Raw genomic sequence first — 22793 nt, 5'->3', positions numbered from 1 at the left:
CTGACAGAAATAAACAGAAGTTTCAGGGATTCTACTCAGTCTAAGGGCCGGTTCTGAGCTAGCTGGGTCAGTGTAATGTACTGCGCATGTGTAAATAAAGGGTGACTTGGTGACGGGATACAGGTCTCTGTGGAGTTATTTCACCCCTGAGTAATCGGAATCATAGAGTCATAGAGATGGAAACAGCCCCTTCAGTCCAACTCGTCCATGCTGACCAGATATCCTAAATTAATCTATTCCTATTTCCAGCATTTTATCCCACATCCCTCATGTACTTATCCAGGTGCCTTTTAAATGTTGTAATTGCACCAGCCTCCACCAATTCCTCTTGCAGCTCATTCCATATACTCACCATCCTCTGCATGAAAACATCGCCTCTTAGTTCCCTTTTAAATATTTCCCCTCACCATGCACCTATGCCCTCTGGATTTGCACTCTCCTACCCTGAGAAAAAGGGCTTGACCATTCACCATATCCATGCTCTTCAAGATTTTATAAACTTCTGTAAGGTCACCTCTCATCTTGTTAAAAATTTAAACAGAGCTTGACAGTGAAACATCAGCAGCCCATCCAAAACCCCGTTATCTGCATCCTAACTTCTGTTCAGCAGAACCTTAGGGACACAGAGAGACATTAGCACTCGCCTGGATACCCACTAGATCCCTACCGACACCCTGAATTATAGCAAATATCACCTTCACCTCTGAGGAAGACCAAGAAAGAGTAACCTCAAAGCTGAGCAGGTCTCTCACTTAATGTAGTAATTAGAACAAGGTTGGCCAGGCGGATCAGTTTGACTATGAGTTCCTTAATTATGGCTATTAACCAGTGTCTAGCAGGGAGTCCTGGCTGATAGATACAAACAGGAATCTCAGAGATTCTACTCACTCACATGATAGCTGCTACCTCACAACCGGAGCAGGAGCAAAACATACCCAGCCCCTTAGAACAGCCAGAAAGGCTGTCAGAAACCTTGAGTCCTCCCCCTTGGTCTAGCATTGAAGAAACATCAGAGTCTGAGATGGATGCAGCCGATGTCTTAGCCTTGACACCATTACTGCCTGAAGAAGAGGAGGAATTTCTTCTGAAACGCACCAGGTGCAAGAGACGGGTACACACCGCCTGTATCCGAATCAGAGTTGGAGGAAATAGACCTGGTGTGAAAATGTCCCAGGAGAAACTCCAAGAAAAAGGATAGGCCCCCAGACCTGGGAAGAAGGACGAATGTAGTGATTGGAATGAGGGCTGGGTAGATTTAATTGAATATTCAAAAAAAAAGAAAAGAAAAAAGAGAAAAAAGAAATAGGAGTGTCAACAGGGAAAAGAAACCAAACAGGTGTGTCAGGGATTCTATTCACTCTCAGAGCCAGCTCTGAGTGAGCTGGATCAGTGGCGTATACTGTACACCTGTAAATACAGGGTGACTTGGTGACGGAATACCAGCCTTTGTGGAGTTATTTCAGTTACATTCAGTTCACTGGACACTTCAGTGGTGTCACAATGCTAGTTCTTTTTGCAATGTTACTATACTCTTGAGTCATTTTTTTCCAGAGAGGGGGGTAAGTGGCCAGGGTCCAACTAGGCTGGGTTTGAAGGTTTTACTGCAGCCCTTTGTTAACCCCTAATAGATAGTGTTCCAGGCCAAAAGCTTTCGTGTCTTTAAAAAAAGGTATAATCAAAATGGAGTGGCCAGCTGGCTGCATAGCTAGCCTTAGTTTAGATTAGAGCTTTTTAAAATTCAGTTCAGAACTTTAGTCAATTCAGTTGCAGCAGGGGATGTGTGAAACAGGCTGCTGATCTCGCTCTCTGACCTCAAGCCTATAAGCTCGAGTTTGTTTCATTTTTGCTGTTTATGCTACAGGATGTGCATACTGGAACTGTTGCAAGTGTTTTTCAGAACAGCATTATTAAGTCAGGTTTGGATAAGATAAATTATCCAGTATTCTGTTTTTTGTTCTTTGTGTTTTGATTAGATTAGGTTCCCTACAGTGTGGAAACAGGCCCTTCGGCCCAACCAGTCCACACCGACTCTCCAAAGAGTAACCCATCCAGGGCCACTTTCCCTCTGACTAATGCAGCTAGCACTTGGACAATTTAGCATGGCCAATTGACCTGACCCGCACATCTTTGGAGTGTGGGAGGAAACTGGAGCACCCGGAGGAAACCCACGCAGACACGGGGAGAATGTGCAAACTCCACACAGACAGTCACCCGAGGTTGGAATTGAACCTGGGACCATGAGGCAGCAGTGCTAACCACTGAGCCACCATGCCGCCCCTAGTTTTATTCCATAATTTTGTAAATAAATTTTGCTTGTTCAAAACTTGGCAGTTGAACCAGCTAATTTACTCCAAGAATATCCACTCTACACTAAGCTAAAACAAATAGCAAAGTTACAGTCTGGGCTATATGCTTAAAAATGTTTTGAGGGGTCTGGCGTAGTCCATAACAGTGATTTGACAAAACTGATGGAGTTGTAATCTAGAATGCACCGCTTTAAACTTTGGCGAGAGCAGATTCAATAGTAACATTTGAAAGAGTGTTGGATAAATGCTTGAGGAGAAACTAATTGCAAGTATATGGAAGAGAGCAGGGTAGCATTTAATTGATACTTCCATCAGAAGTGTGTCTGTGTGGAGTTTGTGCATTGTCCCCATGTCTGTGTGGGCTTCCTCCAGGTGCTCCAGTTTCCTCCCACAATCCAAAGGCATGCCGGTGAATTGGCCATGCTAAATTGGCCGTAGTATTCAAGGATGTGCAGTTTAGGTGCATCAGTCAGGGGTAAATGTAGGGTAATAGGGTAGGCGAATGGGTCTAGGTGGGCAACACTTTGAAGGGTTGGTGTGGACTTGTTGGGCCGAATGGCCTGTTTCCACACTGAAGGGATTCTATGATTCTACGAGAAAGCTAACTCCAATAGGCTTAATGGCCTCTTTCTGGACTACCCCGTTCTACAAATTTATTGGGTAATTTTTATTGGGTAAAACCATAACATACTTGGTGTTCATTGACAAGTCTTCAACCTGAAAAGCTAACCCTGTTTTTCTTCATTCTCTCCCTAGTCCTGCCAGTCCTGTTGAATATTTCCTTACTCCTGGTCAGATTTCGAGAAGAATCTTAAAATCGAATAGACTGCGAAGAACAGGAAGCATTAAAAAGACAATTCTGGAGTTTAATGCCGAGGTATTAATGCCAAGGCACTGATGGTCAAGTAAAGGAAGTGAAGATTACACAATAGAACAGAAATATAAACAATAGAGTTCTTGAAGGGTTGTTCAGAAAGAGGACGTTATGGAGATAGGGAAATGGATGGATGAGGCTATTAATGAAGGGATTTAAACATACATATGAGAATTTTAAATTTGAAGCACAAGTTGACTGGAGCCAATGAACATCAACTGACTGAAAGATTAAATTAGATTAGATTACCTACAGTATGGATCAGGCCCTTCGGCCCACTAAGTCCATACCGACCCTCCGAAGAGTAACCCACCCAGATCCATTCCCCACCTATACCCCTGACTAATGCACCTAACACTATAGGCAATTTAGCATGGCCAATTCACCTGACCTGCACATCTTTGGACTGTGGAAAGAAACTGGAGCAAACTCACGCAGAATGCGCAAACTCCACACAGCAAATTCCTGAGGCTGGAATCAAACCCAGGTCCCTGGCGCTGTGAGGCAGCAGTGCTAACCACTGAGCCACCGTGCTGCTGTGAGGGGCTAGGGTTTATGGGAAAAGAGATTCGGGCTCATACACATTGATGTTGGCTGGCTGAGAAAGCATTCGAATGGTTGAGAGTGGAGGTGACCATGGTATCAATGATGCTTTCATCAGGAGTTGAGTGGAGTTTGGGAAAGAAACAGGCAATTGTCAGGGCCTTTCCACCAACATTCAAAAACATCACTTCCATCCAGGGTAAAGCAGCCCAGTTGATCGATAGCCGCCACAAATATCCACCCTCTTCACCATCTGATCACAGTGCTTCCAGTGTGTTCAACAAACATGATGCACTGTTACTCGTTTGATAGCATCCTTTAAATTGACAATCTTGATGGCCTCGGGACAGCTCACCCAAGGGAACGAAACCAGCCAAAACTATCCTTCCAAAGTGGCACATCATCTTGGAACTGAATTGTTGCTCGTTCACTGTTGCTGGGCAGAAGTTCTGCCAATCTCTATTTTAGAGCATGATTAAAGTTCATAAAGTGCACTAAGTATAGTTGATCAAGAATATGGCCACACTGGTTATACCAGCAATATGCACACACATCCCACGAACAAATAAAAAAAAATTATCAAGATGGACATCAATAGCTTTTGAGATGGAGACAATGTGAGATTCAATCCTTGATCCCCAGCAGGGCAAAAGGTTCAACTCATCCTAGATGCTAAAATCATTGTACCTTTTGCCACTTGTTTAATCTCTGCCAGAGAAAGTTGTTGAGGTAGTTACAAAAGCAACATTTAAAGAACATTTGGATAGGTACATGGATGGGAAGGATTTAGAGGGATATGGACCTCATTACTGACTTTTGGCGGGATGTTACTCATGCCCCCCCCCATTACATTAACAGCATAGAGGTGGAATGAGTGGAGAATGGGAGTGGTCATCCACAACAAGCTTTCTTGGATTGTTCATGTGAACGCACTGGTTACAGAGGCCCAACAACGTCTCTTTTTCTTCAGGCAGCTGCAAGACAAAGCTTTTCACTGTGCCTTGGTACACGTGACAATAAATTCAATTCAATTCAATTCATCTGCGTTTAATTGGAACTGGCTGAGTGGGTACCATGGTCAGTATGGACCAGTTTGGGCTGAAGGGCCTGTTTCCATGCTGTATTACTCGACGACTCTATGACTCTATTAGACTCACTTTGTTAAGTGCTAAAAGTTAGACACTTCTACTGTCAAGTACAGCCCAAGAACTCTTTTAAAAACATTGCAACTTAATTATATTCTGAAATATTTGCTGGATGTTGATTGCAGATGGAAGTTCAAACATCACCAGAGACAGCCTAATGCTAAAATGTCTTAACAAATGCGAGGAAATAATGTATAATGGTCCCAAGAGGAGGAGGAAGTAACAGAATTTAATCAAGGAAATTACTAGGAGAACTTTCCCACATCAATCAATAGAACCTTCCGTCTTTGCTACCAATCCATACTCATTGCTGCTTTTACCTCTGGGCAGAATTCCCCTCTCTTCAATAAATTATTGTAAAACATTATTGCAGCATTTCTGTATTTTGAAGTAAAATGATTATGATTCATGACAGATAGCAGAATGAGCATGATGCATGTCAATTTCCTCTCCACCTCAGGCAGTATTGGGTCATTACAAATTGTTTCTAAATGCTAACATGAGAGAGACAGCACTTTTGGCCATTGTTGTCTTGTAAGGCTTCAGATGTAGATGAGATTGGGACTCATCCTGTTTTTGGAATTTGATCACCTTTTTTCTTGAAGGAAAAAAATTCTTGGTTGGATTGCATGGCATTAAAATGTAATATTAAAATATTAAACATTAAATTACGGGTGGCACGGTGGCTCAGTGGTTAGCACTGTTGCCTCACAGCACTGGGGACCTGGGTTTGATTCCAGCCTCAGGAGACTGTCTGTGTGGAGTTTGCACAGTTTCCCTGTGCTTATGTGGGCTTACTCCTGGTGCTCCGGTTTCCTCCCATAATGTAAAGATGTGCAGGGTTCGGTGGATTGGCAGTGCTAAATTGCCCATTGTGTTTAGGGATGTGTAGGTTAGGTGTATTGGTTAGGGGTAAATATAGGATAACAAATTGGGGGAATGGTTATGGGTGGGTTACCCTTTAAAAAAGGGGCAGCACAGTGACTCAGTGGTTAGCACTGCTGTCTCACAGCACCAGGGACCCAGGTTTGAATACAGCCCTGGCTGACTGTCTGTGTGGAGTTTGCACATTCTCCCCGTTTTGCATGGGTTTGCTTCGGTTTCCTCCCACAATCCAAAGATGTGCAGGTTAGGATGGATTGGCTGTGCTAAATTGCCCGTAGTGTTCAGGGATGTGCAGGTTAGGTGCATTGGCCGGGGTAAATATAGGGTAGGGGGAATGTGTCTGGGTGGGTTAGTCTTCAGAGGGTTGGTGTGGACTTGATGGGCCGAATGGCCTGTTTCCACACTGCAGGGATTCTACAAGAAAGTTAGCTGGTTATGTTGTCAGTCTACTGGAATTTTTAGCTTCCAGTAGGAAAGCATTGAGAGAAGAAAAGAGAAATACATGAGAGGAAGGAATAAATGTTACAGACACGAAGAAGAGAGACAGTCATGGCACAAAAACTAAAACCAAAAGGGAAAAATATTCAGGTTTCAGGTTAAAATTCACTGAGAATGAAAGGTATCCCAAAAAAGAGCAGTTCAGCCTGAGGAAAGGAGAGGGTGTGCTATTAGAAGGTTCTGCCAATTACAAAGTAAAAGCGGTTAAATTAAAAGGTATCCCTTTTGATCAGTGTGCCCCATGTTCAACTTGCTGGCTGTGAAATAAACCAGCTTAGTTGGTGATACCTGATCTTGTCACGCAAAATTTTGGAAATTTGGAAAGGAGCAGCTTCAAAAATCACAGAATCTCATCTCGATCAGACAGAATCCATTCATTCAGATGCAACAAATTCAGATCATTTCCAGGCATGTTCAGCAAGGTTCCTAAAGAAATGAAAACATGAAATTTATGTAGGTTTGGTTTTGTCTTATTTACAATGAGAATTGGTAAAGATTGGATGAATTAACGATTCACTACCAAGTTTCTCAAATGACTCACAAGACTTTTTTTTAGCCAGTTAATTTCTGTCAATATGTCAGGATTGTTGATGGGTTAGCAGCCTGTTGATTCTGTTAGTGTTCATGTAGTTCATGAACACAATCATGGCATTCACAGTCATTCTTTAGGTTTCTGAAACACAGATAAAGTCATAGGGATGTACAGCACGGAAATAGATTCTTCAGTCCAACTCGTCCTTGCTGACCAGATATCCTAAATTATTCTAGTCCCATTTGCCAGCACTTGGCCCATATCCCTCTAAACCCTTTCTATTCATATATCCATCCACATGTCTTGTAAATGTTGCATTGTATCAGTCTCCACTACTTCCTCTGGCAGCTCATTCCATACATGCACCACTCTCTGTGTGAAAAAGATGCCCCTTAGGTCCCTTTTATATCTTTCCCCTCTCTCCTCAACCTATGCCCTCTAGTTTTGGACTCCCATACCTTGGGAAAAGACCTTGTCTATTCACCCTATCCATGCCCCTCATGATGTTGTAAACTTCTATAAGGTCACCCCTCAGCCTCCAACATTCCAGGGAAAGCCATCCAAGCCTATTCAGCCTCTCCCTGTAGCTCAAGCGCTCCAACCTGGCGAGATCCTTGTAAATCTTTTCTGAATCCTTTCAAGTTTCATAACATCCTTCCCATAGCAGGGAGACCAGAGTTTAACACAATATTCCAAAAGTGGCCTAGCCAATGTCCTCTGGAGATGGGAACATGCAGGAAGTGTGAAAGGAAGAACTTCTACCTTTGAGGACTATAGCAAGGCTTCAAAACATTCACTTGAACATGGATTTTCAGGAAATGGAGAGGAGACCGTGGGTAGGCTATTCCCTTTTACCTTCAGCTGGCTGTTGGGAATCCGAGGGTATGCAAAGACATAATCCTTCCAAAAGATGGGAGAAAGCAGTAACCTCCCCAATCAAACAAGCCATGTTACAACTGTATAAAACTTTTCTTAGGCCATATTTGGAATATTCCATGCAGTTCTGGTCGTCACACTACAGTAGGACATGGATTCTTTGGAGAAGATGCAGTGAAGGTTTACCAGGATGTTGCCAGGTCTCAAAGGTTTTAGTTATGAGGAGAGGTTGGATAAACCCGGATTGTTTTCACTGGAAAGATAGAGGTCTACAAAATTATGAAAGGCATAGATAGGGTGGATAGTCAGAGGCTTTTTCCCAGAGTGGAAAGAGGACACAGGCTCAGAGAGAGTGGGGGAATGTTTTGCAGGGAAGTGCAGAGAAAATCCTTCACACAGAGGGTGGTGGCTACCTAGAACACACTGCCAGTGGAGGTGGGGGAAACAAGCCCATTAGCAATGTTTAAGACGTATCTTGATAGATACATGGACAGGAGGTGAATATATGGATAGAAACCACGCAATGCCAATAAGAATCATAGAATCCCTACAGGCTCTTTGGCCCAACCCTCCGAAGTGTAACTCATCTAGACCCATTCCCCTACCCTGACTAATGTACCCAACCTACACATCCCTGAATATCATGGGCAATTTAGCATGGCCAATTCACATAACTGGCATATCTTTGGATTGTGGGAGGAAACCAGAGAACCAGGAGGAAACCCACACAGACACAGGAAGAATGTGAAAACTCCACACAGACAGTCACCCAAGGCTGGAATCGAACCAAGGTCCCTGGTGTTGTGAGGCAGCAGTGTTAACCACTGAGCCACCATACAATAAATGCAATAAGTAGTGGGTTTAAGTAGGAATTAAGAATTGGCACAGGCCTGGTGGGCTGGAAGGCCTATTCCTGTGCAGTATTGAATTGCATTGTATTGTATTTTACAAACAGGCATGGATGGAAGTGGCCAAGGAAGTCAGTGCAGGAGGCAACTTGGGGAGTATGTGTACAAAGAGCATCCATGGCCACGGTCTCCTCTCCCTTTCCTGAAAATCCATGTTCAAGTGAGTTTTCCATCCTTGCTGTAGCCCTTAAAGATAAAGTTCTTCCTTTCACACATCCAGCATGTTCCTACAATCAGAGGACATTGGTTAGGACACTTTTGGAATACTGCATTCAGTTCTGGTCTGCCTGCTGTGGGAAGGATGTTGTGAAATCTGAAAAGATACAAGGATGCTGTTAGGGTTGGAGAGTTTGAGCTATAGGGAGAGGCTGAACAGGCTGGGGCTGTTTTTCCTGAGCATCAGAGGCTGAAGGGTGATCTTATAGAGGTTTATCAAATCATGATGGGCATGGGTAGGGTGAAGAGTCAAGGTCTTTTCCCTAGGGTACAGGAGTCCAAAACTAGAGTGCATGTGTTTGAGGTGAGAGTGGGAAGATTTAAAAAGGTCCAGAGGGTGGCGCATGTATGGATTGAGCTGCCAGAGGAAGTGGTGGAAGCTGGTACAATTGCAACATTTAACACAAGGGGACAGTAATAATGTGCAGCATTTCTCCAGAAGATCCTACGTTTGGCACCAATTAAGACCTCAGTCACTCATCCTTCACTCTCCATGCTCCCTGTGTGCCTCAAAACCCATGTCAAGGCACAAAAATAAACTTCCAACAGGTTACTAGATTCTGACTTGCACATTATCCCTCAGAACAATTGGCCCACAATTGCCTTGATTCCTCTCTCTCTAGAGACCTCACATTCCCATTATCGGACACATTCATCATCACTCTATTGGCCTCTTGGATCCCATGCCCCAGCACCAATCGTTGCTATTTTTGTGGTCTTCCTTATACTGACAGGGTCATATGCAGACTGAGTGATTGCTTTGCAACTCACTTCTGCTCCGTCTGAAAGAATTACCGAGACCTTCCAGTTGCTTGTCATTTTGGCGAACCACCTTACTTCCTCCTGCTGACATTTCTGTCCTGGGTTTGCTATGGTACTCCAACAAAGCTGTGAGTGAGCTGGAGGAACTTTATATCTGGGCACTTTACAGCCTTTAGAACTCAGCAATGGATAGAGCTCACAGTGCCATCAGGATGCCCCATCTTTAAACACACTCAGATTCTGCTCTGTTTAGCAAGGTAATAGTGCCATGCAATACGATGCTGCATATTTTCAGTGCAAAGATGAGTCTTTGTTTCCACAATGACCATGAATTGGGCATTCATATCAATGGAGTCAATGCAGTCATGGATAGATATACATGCAGTATGGTTTCCTCACTTGATATTTCCCTCACCATCTGTCACAGAGACAGTCTAGCAGCTATATCCCGCAAGACTCAACCTATAGTCAGTAGAGGTGCCGCCGAGCCTGTCTTGGCTGATGGACATTGACGCACCCTACCCAGAGCACATTGTGCATGCGTTCCATCTTCACTACTTCTTCCAAGTGGTGTTCAGCATGGGAGAACGTTGATTCATCGGCTGAGGGAAATGGTACATGATAATCAGCAGGAGGCTTCCTTTCCCAGTTTGACCTGACGCCATGAGACTTCATGGAGATCAGACCCAATGCTGAGGGCAACACCCTCCTGACAGGATACCTACTGACTATCACCCCTGCTGGGTCCGTCCTGTTGGTGGAACGACACATAGCCAGGGGATGGTAATGGTGATGTCTTGGCAATTATTGTTAATATCCCATCCTGTGAGTATGTCTGGCTGTTGTTTGATGAGTCCATGGACAACTCTCCCAATTTAGGCACAGGTCCCCACATGTTGGCAAGAAGTAATCTGACACAACTGTACCTAACACAATGGTGACCAGTGGTTAATGTCAGTGAAGGGGGTAGGTTTGGATGTGAAAGGAGAGGCATAGGTTTTACAGGGAGTTGATAATGATCAAGAAGTAAAGAGAACTTAGAAGCAATTGACATGAACCTCTGGCTAACTGAATGGGCCAGTTATTCTCAAAATGCTCACCACCTCAGGGTGGCCTGCTGCCTCACCAACGCCAGGGTCCCAGGTTCGATTCCAGCTTTGGGTGACTGTCTGTGTGGTGTTTGCACATTCCCCATGAGTCTGCATGGATTTCCTCCGGGTGCTCTAGTTTCCTCCCATAGTCCAAAGATGTGCAAGTCAGGTGAATTGGCCATGCTAAATTGCCCAAAGTGTTAGGTGCATGAGTAAGAGGGAAATGGGTCTGGGTGGGTTACTCTTTGGAGGGTTGGTGTGGACTTGTTGGGCTGAAGGGTCTGTTTCCACACTGTAGGGAATCTAAAAACCCCACTTTGATGGCTGAAGAACAGTTGGGAAGTAGACAATGCCTTTAAATTATCATGAAAAAAATGTGTGATTCTGGGGAACAAAATAGTGCAACAGTCTTTTATAATCGACAGTATCTGGCTTTGAAGTTTTTTTTAATGTTAGGAATAGAATCCCTATAGTGCGAAAATGGAACACTCAGCTCATCAAGTTCACTGACCCCCCAATCCTCTACATTTCTCATGGCTAGTCCACCTAGCCTGCACATCACTGGCAATTTAGCATGGACAATCCACCTAACCTTGGACTGTGGAAGGAAACCCACATAGACATGGGGAGAATGTATAAATTCCACACAGACAGTCACCCAAAGCTGGAATCGAACACTAGTCCCTGGTACCGTGGGACAGTGCTAACTGCTGAGCCACCATGGAAGCAGTGCAAGCTAAATGTGGAGACATGAATTCTGAGATATTGTGAGGAAAAGGGAAATAGAACATAGCAGACTCATAACATTACCTCTGCCTCCCTCTCCACAGATGCTGCCAGACTTGCTGAATTTCTGACACTTTCTGTTTTGTCATCGCTGGTCTCTGGCATCAGCAGTTTTTTTGATTTTATTGTGAGAGAAGATGGTTTTCTCATGATAGAGAAGGGAATGTCCTTACAGTTTCCAAACGACTGACCTGACCTTTCCTTCTTATTTGTGTTTATTGAGATTATTCTCAAGCAGTATGTTTCAAAGCTCCATCATGTCATGTTCCTGTTTGTTTTTTCTTGCATATTCACTCGGTAACAGATTTTAAATTAACTCTTTTATATTTGAATAAATGATACAACTTGGGAATACTTATGAAATCACTTGTGATTTCACAAAGGGATAGATTTCACTCATATATTTTTCTGGTGTAGAGTTCCATACTTTGAGGAAAATGAAATGCAAGGATCAAATGTTTCCTTCTGAACACAACACTGGGATGCTGAGTGTTTTAGATCTTAAAAGATTCAGTGAATTTGGAGGAATTTAAGGTGCAAGATTTTGACTTCAACAAATATGGAAAATGGTCTAAACTGATCAAATGTTTCAAGCATTGGCAAAAGCTGACCGGTGCAGTTTCCATTGTATATTGTTCGAAACGAAAACAGAAAATACTGGAAATAGTCAGTAGGTCAGGCAGCATCTGTGGACAAAATGAGAGTTCATGTTTTTGGTCAACGATGCTTCATCAGCACTGCCTCCAGGGAACTGCCAGTGTGATGTAAGGGTGAGGAAGGAGGAGGGTTTGCTGATGTGATGACAGGGAACTGCCCTGGTTTTGTAAGTTTTTTAAAATCCAAATGTGGGATGTGGGCATCGTTGGCTGGATCAGCATTTATTGCCCGTCCCTAGTTGCCCCTTGAGAAGGTGAGGGTGAGCTGCCTTCTTGAACCACTGCAGTCCACCTGTTGTGGGTTGACCCACAATCCCATTAGAGAGGGAATTCCAGGATTTTGACCCAGCGACAGTGAAGGAACGGGAATATATTTCCAAGTCAGGATGGTGAGTAGCTTGGAGGGGAACTTGAAAGTGGTTATGTTCCCATATATCTGCTGCCCTTGTCCTGCTACATGGAAGTGGTTGAGGGCTTGGAAGGTGCTGTCTGAGCATCTCTGCTGAATTTCTGCAGTGCATCTTGTAGATAGTACACACTGCTGCAGTTGAACGTCGGTGGTGCAAGGAGTGAACGTTTGTGGATTTGCTGTCAATCAAGCAAGCTGTTTTGTCTTGGATGGTACAAGTTTCTTGAGTGCTGTTGGAGCTGCATTCACCTGAGCAAGGGGGGAGTATTCCATCACACTCTTGACTTGGGAATTGTAGAAGGTGGGCAGGCTTTGGGGAGTCAGGAGGTGAGTTACTCGCTGCGGTATTCCGAGCCTCATTCTGAACTGGAGCCAAAATTGTCCTAATTGGCTGGTCATGTAGCTGACTACTGTATCCTAATCATCCTGAACATTCCTTCTGAGGTGGGAAATGATTTGTGGAGATGTCCCATTGTATTTTTCCAGCACCACACCCCACCCACTTTCAAGAATGTGTCACTATCATCGCTAACAGAATGGGCAAAACTAAGGTCAAAGCGCCTTCCAAATCCTCAAGATCTGCCAAAGTGCTTGCAGTTTGGAAATACGTACATTTCTGTGATAGTGAGTAACTCAGAATTTGCCAATCTTTTTGGATTTATATGCAGGAGGATCCCACAAACTGTGACAGGGGTATGACAGGCAATGCTGCTTTTCCCTTTGCAACGTTGATTGAGGGATTAGTATTTGACTGGACATGGAAGGACTCTGCTGCTTTTGATTGTAATTATGCCATGGGATTTCTCGGTTAAAATCATGAGGGGCACAGATAAGATGAATGACAAGCGTCTTTTCTCTAGGGTGGGGTGTTTAAAACTAAGGGGCATTTTTTTTAAGGTGAGAGGAGAAAGTTTTAAAAAGGACATGGGGGCAACCTTTTTATGCAGAGAGAGGTTCGTGAATAGAATGAATTGCCAGAGGAAGTGGCAGGTGCATGTATAGTTATTACATTTAAAAGACATTTGGATAAGTTCATGAATAGGAAAGGTTTGAAGGGATATGGGCCAAATGCAGGCAGGTGGGACTAGTTTAGTTTGGAAACATAGTCTGACTGTTGGACCAAAGGGTCTGTTTCCATGATGTTTGACTCTACCTATGTGAGAGGTCAAATATAAGCCACATTTAATGCATTGTTAGAAAGTCAACACCTCTCACACAGCAGCATTGTCACAGTCCTGCACCAGAGTGTTTGGGAACACGATCCTGGAGAAGGCTGAAATACATGATTGTCTCATTCTGGTTGGGAATGCTATCACTGAGGCAAAGTTACAAATCACACAACACCAGGTTATAGTCCAGCAGGTTTATTTGGAAGCTGCTCCTTCATCAGGTGGTTGTGGAGTATAAGATCATAAGACACAAGATTTATAGCAAAAGGGTTACAGTGTCATGCCACTGAGATGGTATATTAAGCAAACCTGGATTGTTATGTTTTCACCTTTTAGAATGGATTGCAAGTTTCGGTTTGTTAACATGTAAATCCTAAAAGATGAAAGATGAAAGACTTAGCAATCCAGGTTTGTTCAATATACCATTTTAATTCCATGAGACTGTAATCCTTAGCTATAAGTTCATTATCTTATGATCGTATTTTCCTCAACCAACTGATGAAGGAACAGCACTTTGAAAGCTAGTGCTTCCAAATGAATCTGTTGGACTATAAACTGATGTTGCATGATTTTTAACTTTGTCCACCCCAGTCCAACACCAGCACCTCCATATCATCACTGAGGCAGTCATGTTTTCACATAAAGGACAGCAGATAGCTCCCTTTTCAGTAGCCTCTCATAATTTAATAATGAACCATGATATGTTGATTTTTGAAGAGGTCAAAGCTGCCGAGAAGCTGCGTAGAACAAACCCGTCAAATCAACAGATGCTTTCATTACTTTCTCTCTCGTGTGTTTATCTAACTTCCCTTATATGCACCATTTAATTAGAAACAGCATCCCAAAGAATTTCACATAAGATTGTTAAAACAGTAGAGTGAATGCGGAGGCAGTGCAAAAATAAATCTCCCAGTACTTGCTAATTGAAAGAAAACCTCTTGCTGTTAGTACTGTTTCCCATTATTTGCAGAAAATCCTAACTCCTCTGCCAACAAAAAAAATGGCGTAATTCATGAATCTGTAGCAAATTCCATTTGTTGTGGACATAATGGCTGCAAACCTTTTTAAATTATTCACAAGTACTGAGTCTTCTCCAGATCACAGATAAAGTGGTCCCAAATCAATAGCTTTCATTTAATTGCAAGCTGCCTGCGAAAATGTATTTTTGTGTGCCGAGTGTCTGTTGCCAAAAGTGAAACTAATAGCTCCAATGGGATCTGTCATATAAAAGCCAAGGTTACAAATGTATTACTGTGAATAGGACTGACTGAGGATCAACATGATTGAATCGAGTTGCAAAGTTTGACATTCAGTATTCCGGCATGTTATGTAGATATTAAAAGAGCAGTCCCTAGATGCTCCAGCTTATGTTGATGTGACAACCAAGTCCACAACCCAAGTTAGAGTAACATTTCATCAAAATAGCTTAATAGCAATGGCACAAGGAGCAGGACCCAAACAGCTTCGAGTAATTCTTTGTTTGTAGAAACTGTGTCTTTACAAGAAAGATATATGGTAGTTTCATGTTGGTGGACCAGTGTTACTGCACTTTGTACATACCTGCAAGGGGTCAGGGGGAGAAAGCAAGAGGATGGGGTTGAGAAACATATCAGCCATGATCGAATGGTGGAACAGTGTCGATAGGCTGAGTGGTCTAACTCTGCTCCTTTATATTACGGTCTTTGTGAGCAGATTCTGCCTGGTCTGTCAAATTCTTTCATCGCTTTTTTTAAAATGTTGAAGGCATACACTCCTTGCTGACATTTCAAGGGTTTTCAGCAGATTGAGTCCAATTGCTAAGTGTCAGAGTATAAATAATTGCCTGCGGATGCACCATTTCACATGCAAATAGAACTTTTGCTACTGGCCTGTCGGAGGGGGGGCCATGAAAAGAACAGAGGTACCAGTGTGAAGTCATCATGGATACAGAAAGATGAGTTTCTATATAGACTGATATATAGTTAATTTACAACTTAGCTCATTGAAAAATCATTTCATATGCAGCCATGATTGCCGAATGACTTACACCATTTAATATTTTCTTTTCATTTACAACTTTGGCTCTACTTATTCATTGAAGGAATGTTGCCCTTCATGACTGATTGGAATGTTGACATTGTCAAATCAGTGTTAAGAGGGTGGGAGGAGGGGATTGAGCCAAGATGTGATTCTTTTAAGGAATTTGCATTAAGGGCTACTGTCTCGCTGTACAAGACTTGGTACTGGGCCACGTTTATGTTTTGACTTAACTGAAGATGCAACACTAAAGATGTAGCAACGATAGAAGAGTTATCAGCACCAAGCTATGCCAGGCTATTAATAAAAGAGCAGCTGCAAGATATGTGGTAACTCTTCATTTTGAGTTAGAGTTGCTGGAAAAGTGAGACATAGCAATCAGTCTTGTGAAAGTTCCCCACAACTAGTTATGATGTGGAGATGCTGGTGTGGGACTAGCGTGGACACAGTTAAAAATCGCACAACACCAGGTTATAGTCCAACAGGTTTATGTGGAGGCACTAGCTTTCGAAGCATTGCTCCTTCATCAGGTAGTTGTTAAACTAGTTAAACCTTCTCCTTCAGGCCTAAATCAGAAAGTGCTGGAGAACCTGAGAACATCAGGCAACATCTGCAAAGACAGAAAGGGAGTTAACACTGCAAGTCTGATAGGATTGTTCTACGATTGATGCTCCTGGACTTGCTGAGTTTCTCCAGCACTTTCTGCTTTTATTTCAGATGTCCAGCATCTGCAGCACTTTGCTTCTTGTCCAGATGTTGACTGAACATTTTTTGGTAATTTAAGCTTCTGTCTCATTTCCTGTAGGAATCAAAGGAAGAGGACTCCTGACATGCCTCACAACGCTAGGGACCTGGGTTCGATTCCAGCCTCAGGCGACTGACTGTGTGCAATTTGCACATTCTCCCTGTGTGTGCATAGGTTTCCTCCAGGTGCTCCGGCTTTGTCCCACAGTCCAAAGATGTGCAGGGTAAGTGGATTGGCCATGGGAAATTTCCCATAGTATTGAGGGATGTGCAGACTAGGTGGGTTATCCTTGGGAAATGCAGAGTTACAGGGATAGGGTAGGTGAATGGGCCTGAGTGGGATGCTCTTTGGAGGCATGGGGTGGATATGAGGGCTGAATGGCCTGCTTCCAGACTGTAAGGATTCTAGGATTCTAAATGTCAGGGCAGCAGTCACTGGAGGAGTTCTCGGTACATTACTCAAAGTTTGTCTCAGTGAGGTGGGTGGACAGGAATGGTAATGATCATGGAAAATGATGTCAGGAACCACTTATTCAAGCTGGAAATGTCCTTCAGAGCTGTTACATGTTATTACTGATTAAAAGAAAATTGATTGTCAAGACGCATCTGTCTATATATATGAAAATTCCTATCTTCTAAAACATAGCTCTTGCTATCACATTTTGTCACTGTCTTGCATCAATTTTCCTATTAATAATGGAAACTGTCCATCCAAGCTGTCCACTCTCCAACAGTGGTAACTCCGGGATGCCTCCGCTTTCTATCTAATAGATCTGCAGCTTGAACTGCAGAGAAACTACCTATTTCTCATTTCCAAATTACTGTAAACATTGCCACTTAACTACCATGAATAATATGGTCTTATGTAACAGTATAAAACAAGAACTTAACTATGACAGTGCCTGCTGGTGCAATTATTTCCCCAATTCTCTAATCCAACATCACTGTAACTGTGGATGTGACCTTCCTTAGGAAATTGAGGAGTCACCGGTTAAAAATGTCTTTCCCACAATTCGTCTTCACAAATTCCACTTCCTGCTCTCAGTAACGTTTTTGGAAAATTATAGTAGTGATTTAAATTCCAAGCATAAAGAGTTATAATTGAATCTCTTAGAGTAAAAGGCTGCTATAGCTTCGATGAATAATATATCCCCCAATCATTTTTTTTCAAAAGTTGTTTGAAATAAAGTCACCATAGTTAAAATTTATTATGTCTAAAGCTCAACAAAATAAATATTTCATTACAATATGATTAAATGTTCCCACTGATTTGCCATTTCTGTGTTTGATGTTTGTGCTTCAAAGACACATGTTGTCCTAAACATTAGGCCTCCGTTGGATGGTGATACTTCATGATAGTTGAGTGAAGTGTGAGTTTTTAATTACATCTGCAAACCTTTGTGCAAGAACAGTCTGCAAACGTTTACAGAAATAGTCTGTGCGTTGAAAAGAGGCGACGTGTCTGCAATTGCTCTGTGATTATTTTGCTTTTTCCAAAGAATTCAGAAAAAGATATGTTGACTAAATGTTAAAGAGCTGCAAAATGGAATTATTCACTCCCTTGAATAATGTGGGCAATGGTGAGAAATGTGAGAAGATATGACAAAAACAAGAAAAAAAATCAGCATCTCGATGTCAAGAAAATAAGTGCCGATTTTTCCCTTAAGGCTTGAATGGTAAGATCAGAATCTTGCTAATGATCTTGAATAACGTTATTGCAATTGCATATTTTTATTAGCCAAACTTGCCTCATTTCTATGCAGCTCCAAATTTCTCTCTTCCTGAGAAATGCGATGGTACCAATTCCTGACATAATAACATGGCAAACTGAAGGCAACAGCTTGACACTTGCTTTCCTGGGCTTTCATCCAGTTCTGCCTCCACCACAATGTCCTTGCATGTTCCATGTATTGTAATTATTCAACAGCTCTATCCTGTTCCATTTTCCCAAACAACAAACTCTACTGCCCTTCCTACTCCCTCACTGGCAACACCTCACTATCTTTCCACCATTCCATCTCGTATCACCTCCAGGTCCCTGTTGGTGAATGGGGCAGCTAATCGACCTCCCTTGGTTACTTCTTTTGCAATAATGCTGCTAGACCACAGTGTGAAGAGCTTGCAACATCTAAAATTATATGCATCTGGTGTTTATATATTGTTATGAATATGTGGGTGTACTGTAACTTTAAGAGAGTTAAAAATTAGCAGTGACAGCACTAAGTGTTATCAATAAGATACAATGTAAACATGTGCTCCAACTACTGGGGTACCTAGGGTAGTTAGTTACCTGGATTCAAAACCAGATTTGAATTAGGCCAATCAGTTTAAATTATACCCCGAAAAATACCAAACTCCAATCCAGTTTGAATTTAGTATCTTAACAATCATAAAAGCCAATGACACAATCTGATGCTTTGGATGCATAAGACTGGGGAAAATTGAACAGTTGAGAGGAGAACTGCCAATCCAACAACATCTGCACACTGCCCAGAAAAATAACTTAAAAGTACCTTTATCGATCAGTAACCTGGGGTAGAGCAGAATCCCCAAAAATACAGGAATACAGAGAAAACTAAAAGCTGAGCAGTTTGTTTTATAAACGGGGACTTTATCGGATGAGAATTGTAGACGGGGAAGGTAAAAGATGAGGTTAGAGGAAGGAGTTGTAAATAGTTGTTAGTTAATTATTCTCTGTTATACTTTAAGAAATTATTAATTTTTACTTTAACTAGTTCTTGGCCTATCGAATTTTTACAGATTACTGTACAGGGTAAATCGTTTCTGTGTTGCTGGCTTTTAAATTAAGCAGGAGAGCTTACCCTGTGTTATAACAATGTGATGTTTCCACAGCACTCCGACTGACACCCTGTCATCCAGGGAGTTGCTTTCAATGCTCAGCCCTTTGAGTATAGGAGTTGGGAAGTCATATTGAGGACAGTGGTGAGGCCTCTTCTGGAATACTGTGTCCAATTCTGGTCGTTCTGTTATAGGAAGGATATGATTAAGCTGGAGACGGCTCAGAAGAGGTTTGTTGCCAGGTACGGAAGTTTTCAGTTATACAGAAAGGTTGGATAGGCTGGGACTTTTTTCACTGGACCCTGGGTAGTTGTGAGGTGACCTGATAGAAGTGTATAAAATGATGAGAGTTATAGATAGAGTCAATGGTAGGTGTTTTTTTCCCGAGGATGGGAGAATTCAAGACTAAGGGGGGCACATTTTTAAGGTGAGAGGAGAAAGATTTAAAGAATACATGAGGGGCAAATTATTTACAGAGAGGGTGGCTCACGTGTGGAATGAATTTCCTGAGGAAGTGGTGGATACCAGTTCAGTTGCAACATTTAAAAGTCATTTGGATAAGCACATGAATAGGAAAGGTTTGGAGGGATACAGGCCAGGTGCAGGCTAGTGGGACGAGTTTAATTCAGGATTCAGTTGGGTATGGACTGGTTGGACCAAAGGGTCTGTTTCCTGTGATGTATGATTCTATGACTGGCTGCACTTGACCTGCAGAACTGATTACTGCCAATGCCCTGGACTGCAATCAGATGAATCCCTGATGGAATGTGGTGATACCCCTGACTGATACAAAAGCCCTTGACTCACTAAGAATTGATCCCCTTAGTCTTTAACACATAGGCGTCTGTTTGAAGCATGTGTGTCATTGTTTACTGCATAAGCAGCAGACAGGTTCTGTCAGTGTAACGTTGATGTAACATGGTACCCACTTTGAATATCATGTCCATTCATTTGACTGCTCAGTTCTCCAGGCCATGACAAGCTATTGCCTCACCCTACCTGCTGAAAAGCTATGCAAGCCAGACGGGCTAACAGCCTCCAATTATGGGCAAAGCGAATGGGTGTTAAGAAATGAAGCTAAGATCCATAAGGTGCATCCTGTGGAGATGCAGGAGATGTGCTTGTGTTCCTGCGTGCAAATGGAGCTGGCAGAATCACACAAGCCATAAGCATTTGTGAATTCCAAAGTGAAGTCCTGAAGCTGTCAGTGTTGAGTGAGTTGGTCTGAATGTGGGTACGGTGATGTAATGGCATTGCGGGTTTAACATTCTTCACTTGTATGGGCAAAGCGTAAAGGAGAATGCTGTCCATGCAAGGACATCATGGTGGAGACAGAGCTGGGCAAAAGCCCAGGAAAGCAAGCGACAAGCTGTTGCCATCAGTTTGCCATTCTCTCATATCAGGAATTGGCACGGTCTCATTTCTCAGGAAGACAGAAGCTTGAAGCTGCATGAGGCAAGTTTGGTCAAGAAGAAAATGTAAATGCAGTGAGTCCAGAGAATGGGCCATTTATCGTGCATTGAGTGTGGAGGGATTGAGTGTGATGGAAGTGATGGAAGTGCTGTTAGTCGTGATGGACCGGGTCAATGCAGGGTTCTGGGGCATGGTGGCTCAGTGGTTAGCACTACTGTCTCATAGCACCAGGGTCCCAGGATTGATTCCAGCCTCGGGCAACTGTCTGTGTGGAGTTTGCATGTTTTCCCCATGTGTGTGTGGGTTTCCTCCCACAGGCTAAAGATGTACATGTCAGGTGAATTGGCCATGCTAAATTGCCCATAGTGTTAGGTGCATTAGTCAGAGGGAAACAAGTCTGGGTGGGTTACTCTTTGGAGGGTTGGTGTGGACTTGTTGGGCCAAATGGCCTGTTTCCACACTGAAGGGAATGTAATCTAATCTAAAATGCTAGGCAGGAAGAAGGTCAATGATCTTTTCACCCTTTACAACATCTTTTGTCTGATGCATTTTTGATTTGATTTGATTTATTACAGTCACACGTACCTAGGTACAGTGAAAAGTTTTGTTTTGCGTGCAGTACAGGCAGATCATACCATACAAAGTGCATTAGGGTAATTGAGCAGAGCAAGGAATACAATGTTACCGTTACACAGAAGGTGCAGAGAGAGCAAGATCAACATTATATTTAAAGTCAGAGAAGTTCATTCTGAAATCTAATAACAGCGGGGAAGAAGCTGTTCTTGAATCTGTTGGTGCATGTGTTTAAACTTTTGCATCTTTTGCCTGACAAAAGAGGGTGGGAGAGACTATAACCGGGGTGGGAGGGGTCTCTGATGATGTTGGCTGCCTTCCCGAGGCAGTGGGAAGTGCAGATGGAGTCAGTGGATGGAAGATTTGGTTTGTGTGATGGACTGGGCTGTGTTGTCAACTCTCTGCAGTTTCTTATGGTCCTGGGCAGAGCAGCTACTGTGATGCATCAAGATAGGATGCTTTCTGTGGTGCATCTATAAAAACCTCACACTCACAGGGCTACCAGTCTCTCCAACTTGGTCACTGTGCACCCCCTCTCATTGAAGCTTTATGAACAACAGTACTAATCTATCTCAGCCTTGATTGCCCAAGGTTAACAGCCCTCTGTAGTGAAGAATTCCACAGACTCACTACTATCCACAGGAAAAAAATTCAATTTCATCTCTGTCTTAAAAGATTGGCCCCTTATTCTGAAATAATGCTATCCAGACTCTCCCACAAGTGGAAACAACCTCTCTACATCCAAACTGTCAAACCTCCATAGAATTCTTGCATACTTCTGTAAGGTTGCCTCTCAGTCTCCTGAACTCCAATGAGTACAGGCCCAACCTACTTAATTTCTCTGAAAAAAAAACATCCTTCCATAACTGGGATCAACCTCATGAAACAAAAACGGAAATTGCTGGAAAAGGACAGCAAGTTTGGCAGCATCCATGGAGAGACCCAATGGTAGATGGGGATGGAGCCCAAAGAGAGAGAAGATTTGGACAGACAAACGAATGGATAACAGACAAGCTAGGAGGGTGAGAGCTGTTAATGAGGGCTGTTAGTGGCTAACAATGGGTTGTGTGTAATAGCAGACAATGTGATAACAAGCCCTGGGAAGGGGGGATGGGTTGGGGTAAGGATGTGAGACAGCTCAATTCTCAAAGTTATTGAGCTTGGAAGGCTGCAGGGTCCCCAAGTGGAAAATGAGGTGTTGTTCTTCCAGCTTGCACTGAGCTTCACTGGAGCACCGCAGCAAGCCTGAGACAGAGATGTTGGTCAGGGAACAGGGTGGGGTGTTCAAGTGGAATGCAGCTGGAAGCTCAGGGTCTTCAGGAACCTTCTCTGGGATTGCCTCCAAAGGAAGTATATCTTTCCTTGTGGTCCAATAGTGCCGTGTATAGATTTAGTGAGCCATCTCTATTTTTATTTCCTTTGAACTGAAGGCTAACAATACATTTACTTCCCCATCCTGTGCTGAGCTCGGGTGCTACCTTTTTATGACTCATGCACAAAGGCACTCTAGTCCCTGCTTTCTGCAGTTTGTCTCAATTTTAATAATATTCAGCTCTTTTAACCCTCCTGACAAGGTCTCATTTTCCCACTTT

The 22793-nt window shown here is 42.9% G+C and overlaps 1 protein-coding gene across 1 annotated transcript in view; it reads left to right on the top strand.

The window, feature by feature from the left end:
- The window catches only part of LOC140492237 (alpha-2Db adrenergic receptor-like), a 79419-nt gene extending 61420 nt beyond the window's left edge, over window positions 1–17999 (top strand). The window contains exons 2-3 of the mRNA XM_072591153.1: window positions 16478–16640; window positions 17916–17999. The gene's annotated coding sequence lies outside the window, so the exon portion shown is untranslated. The remainder of the gene's footprint in view (window positions 1–16477; window positions 16641–17915) is intronic.
- The last annotated feature ends 4794 nt before the right edge of the window (window positions 18000–22793 follow it).

Source organism: Chiloscyllium punctatum, chromosome 20, assembly GCF_047496795.1.
Source record: "Chiloscyllium punctatum isolate Juve2018m chromosome 20, sChiPun1.3, whole genome shotgun sequence".
Classification (NCBI taxonomy): domain Eukaryota; kingdom Metazoa; phylum Chordata; class Chondrichthyes; order Orectolobiformes; family Hemiscylliidae; genus Chiloscyllium; species Chiloscyllium punctatum.
The sequence above is the reverse complement of the archived record's forward strand: the minus strand, read 5'-3'. Positions and strand labels throughout refer to the sequence as shown.